This window comes from Piliocolobus tephrosceles, chromosome 14, assembly GCF_002776525.5.
Source record: "Piliocolobus tephrosceles isolate RC106 chromosome 14, ASM277652v3, whole genome shotgun sequence".
NCBI lineage: Eukaryota > Metazoa > Chordata > Mammalia > Primates > Cercopithecidae > Piliocolobus > Piliocolobus tephrosceles.
The window spans coordinates 43215688-43220510 of NC_045447.1; positions in this window are offsets into that span (position 1 = coordinate 43215688).

Here is a 4823-nt window from a genome sequence, read left to right on the forward strand (position 1 = left end):
AGACCAACATTTATTTGAGAAGGGAAGCACCTGTTCTTCCCACAGCAGTGGCAGTAGTACATCAACAGTGCACAGCTGAATTGGCACAGGGGCCAGGACAAAGCAGAAATCTGCTGCAGAGAGCAGGAAAGGTAAAGGATATTCTGTAGCAGGATCTGGGCAAGTGGCACTCATCCATATCCTTTGCATTGCAAACAGAGGAGCTACCTCCTTCCTTTTTATTTTCCAGTTTATTAATGGCTCCTAGAACCTCTGAGAACTAACTGATTTTGACCTCTTAACAGCTGCCTTTCAACTACCATTCATGCACTGCAAGCCTACTGTGTAAATGGGCCCTTGCTAACCACTTCAGATATATTGTCTCTTGTCCAGCTTCAAGTGACTCTCTAAGGGAGGGATTAGCCCCACCTCACTAGTATGGAAATGGAGACTTGGAATGATCAAGTGACTTGCTCTGAATTATACAGCTGGGAAGTGGTGAAGCTGGAATTCAACTCAAGTTATGTCTAGATCTAAAACTCATGCTCTTTTCTATGCTCAAAGCTGCATTTCAAAACTGAACTTTAGCATGGAGTCTATGATGACTGGCTCATGTCTTTCCACCCAGCACCTAGGCCAAGGCCAAGCACAGAGAGGGCTCACAGTGGACACTTGGAATGAGTAGATTCTGTATGGAATGGTTGGTAAATGAAGGCCTGGGCACGGTGTGAACAGTGTTGTGGGACAGCAGAGGAGGGGGTGGTGGCTGATTAGGGAAAATGGAGAAGCCTCTGCAGAGGAACAGAGTTGAGTGAGGCCTGGAGAAATAAGTAGTCAGAAAAAGACGGACAATTCAGCATTCTCACAGCAAAGACCACTAACAGGCAATTCACAGAACAGGAAACCCAAAGGCCATGAATAGGTGCTCCACATCACCAACAGTCAGAAAAACGCAAATTATCTCATGCACAGTAGATGAGAATACAAACTGGAAAAGTGTGTTAGGAGAGCTATTTGATAGCATCTATCACAATCATAAAAGAGATATGTTCTTAAATTTATGTACAAACATTGTGATAGAAAAAAATGGAAACAAAAATTCATTAGTAGGGAATGACCTAAACAAGGACATACTTATACTATTTTTTTTAAAAATGCCACTTTTGGCCTGGCACAGTGGCTCACACCTATAATACTAGCACTTTGGTAGGCTAAGGAAGGCAGACTGCTTGAGCCCAGAAGTTCCAGACCAGCCTGGGTAACATGGCGAAACCCCATCTGAACAAAAATACAAAAATTAGCTGGGAATGGTGACGTGCATCAGTAGTCCCAGCTATTTGGGAGGCTGAGGTGGGAGGATCACTTGAGCCCAGTAGGTGGAGACCAGCTTGGCCGACATGGCAAAACCCCATCTCTACTAAAAATACAAAAATTAGCCGGGTATGGTGGCACACGCCTATAGACCCAGCTTCAACAAAAAGATATAGAAAGATTCACAAAGACATACAGTTACATGAAAAAAGGTAAATTGCAGAGCAGTAGGTGTATTGTGAAATCTTTTTTTATTTTTATTTTTTGTGACAGAGTCTCACTCTGCTGCCCAGGCCGGAGTGCAATGGCATGATCTCAGCTCACTGCAACCTCCACCTCCCCCACTCAAGTGATTCTCCTGCCTCAGCTTCCCAGGTAGCAGGTACTACCAGCACCTGCCACCACGCTCAGCTAATTTTTGTATTTTTAGTAAAGACAGGGTTTTACCATGTTGGCCAGGCTGGTCTTGAACTCCTGGCCTCAAGTGATCCACCCACCTCAGCCACCCAAACTACTGGGATTACAGGCAGGGGGCACTGAACCCAACCCATTTTTATGTTTTTAAAGGGTACATGTGTGTCTGTATGTAGATATCTGTGTACATAGATACATAGACAAAATACTGCACGAATGCCAATTGGTAACGGTGGTTATTCACATCTTAGGAGGGGAGTGGGAATAAGAGATTGAAGGACTTTCATCTTAAACAAAAAAAAAGTGAGACATGATTTATTGAGGAAAAACAGCATGTAACTTCTATGGTATTCCCATCAAAACTACATAACTTGAATATAAACATGAGAAAACTATCAAAAACAAATTGGGGGACATTCTACAAAATAATGGACTTTTCAAAACTATCAGTGTCAGGAAATGCAAAGAAACACTGAGTTACTGTACCACATTAAAGGAACAATTGGCAACATCCAACATCCAGATTTAGGTTAGAGGACAGTACTATATTAACATTATTTCCCTGATTTTTATATTTACATTATGGTTATGTAGGGGACCGCCTTGGTTTTATTTTTCAGGTTGAGCACACTGAAGTATCTGGAGTAAAGGGGCATCATGTCTAAAACTGATGCTTAAGTGGCTCAGAAGAAAAATTCTGGGAGCTAGAGGGAGAGAGAGAGAGAGGAGTGTGGTAAAAAGTAAACATTTTGGGGATCTGTGTAAAAGGTACATGAGGATTCTTTGTAATGATTTTGCATTTTTTCTCCAAATGTGAAATTATGTCAAAATATAAAATCAAAAGACAAAATGAAAAGAATGAGTGAGAGTTTGCTAGGTAGAGAAGCAGAAGGATCTTCTGTCAAAGGAACAGGATCAGCAAAAGCATCACACAAGTGTGCGAGTCTTCTGTGTTGACAAGCCCTGACTCTGAATATCCAGGACATAGCATGGTGTGGGTAGACAGGGAGTAGAGGGATGATGAGCAGCATAACCCACAAATGGACATATTTCCCTGCTACCTAAGATTGGAAGTGAAGACTCTAGGCCTCCATTATACCCAGCCTCAAGTCTTGCAAGACATAACATGAGTTCTCATGGCAGCTCAGTCTTTGCATTGGCGATGTCTCTTCATCCAGTGACTGTGTGGAACAATGGAAACCCTAGAATCATGGCCGAAAGGGACATCTAGTCCAACTCTCTCATTTTGCAGAAGAGACAACTAAGATGCAAAATGAAGAAGAGATTTGCAAGGTCCCAACAAAGGTTAGTGTTAAAACTGGCCTCTGGTTCCCAATCCATCATTCTTTCTATTGCACCAAAATCTACATGATAAGGGAGAAGAAATAGAAGGCTAGCAAGGGAAATGACTGAATGTTAAAGTTTGGACTTTTTTATTTGACAAAAATACAAACTTAATGTCTGTACAATTTTAAAAGTAAACAGTATAGATACCAATGGTATTGTAGAAACTGTCATCACTTAAGCCAATAGGTTCCAACTGGTAAGTGATATTCAATTCAGGCTCCTAGGTCTGAAGCAGCAATCAAGGTAATTCTCAGGAATTCTCAATGACATTGGTACCCATCTGGATTTGTTGAAAAGTTTAACATCCTTTTGTATTATTCATGATTTTGCAGTTCTTCCAATTGCAAGGTGATGGAGAGAGTACACAATTTTCAACCAGGCTATGAAATCATTCTTGAAAATTTGGACATTCATATAGTGGCATTTAATTTTTCTTGGAGACTGCCTTTCCTTTTGAAGTAATGAAATTTAAATATATATATTATAAATTATATACATAATATTCTAATTACAATAAAATCCTAGGGATAAGGAACTAGTATTTCAAGGGTGCCATTCCTGTTTTTTATTATTCTTCTTAGTTGGAATTTTATTCCTCAAGGCTTAGCTCTTAGTGACTAGAAAATGAATACTGACTAACAAAACTATTGGGATTCTAATTTATTTAAGAATCATCAGATTCTGTACAAGAAATCTTGAAGCATGTCATCAGTAACATGCTGAGAAGCTGCCTAAAAAGGCATGCCTTTCTTTTAAATGTCCATGAGCCCTGGATCCACAGATTATCAGACATGAAGGATCACACATGCTCAAAGAGGGCTTATTTAGGTGTCATCTATAGAGGGGCTGCTCTCTTCAGCTGCCCATCCTGGACCCCAGAATTATGCCTACAGTTTTCAGTTTCCACACGTCTTTGTGACAATGCTACCACGAATTATTTTACTCAGGACTTTAGATTAACCACAAAAGAAACTAATCGAAAATAATTAAGATCATTCTGTCATGTGAGCCACAGTTTACTGCAGTCAACTTAAGCACAATTATATATGATGAACTATAGACGTGATGCTTTGTGTTTCAACCATTATTATCCATTGTTTCTTACTCAATTGGTGAAACCATTAGCAATATGAGGCTTTAAAAGGACTGTCTCTGTGATGTCCTCTTCCTCTGCCTCCCTTCAGGATCTGATATTCTTCTGTGGTTGATTGACCAGTCTGCATGTGGGTGGTGTGTTTCTTATATCAGACCTATTAATTGCAGAAAGTTCTGTCTCCCTATCCCCAATACCTCAAACTTTCTGTTTCCTGTACAGTCTTCAACAACTCTAGTTGCATGGTTCCAGCAATCCTTGTTCTTGCTTGCTATGGACAGATCTGTTAAAATCCTGGAACTGCCACAGGTTCTTCAGAATGTTTGATGTCTCTCTCCAGAGAATGGCTTTTTTCTCACTGTGCTATGCTGTTGCTCTCAGAACTCACCCGCTGGAACTTTCTCTATTATGTGCCTATGCTCAGCTGTGGGGGAACAATAAGAGAGGTTTTATTCCTATTTATTATCATGTATGATAGGAATAATGAGAAGGAATAATGAGAATAATGATAGGAATAATGATAATCGCTTGAACCTGGGAGGCAGAGGTTGCAGTGAGCCAAGATCACGCCACTGCACTCCAGCCTGGGTGACAGAGTGAGTCTCCATCTCCAAAAGAAAAGAAAAGAAAAGAAAAGAAATCATAGGTATGTAACCTTCTATGTCTGGCTACTTTCACA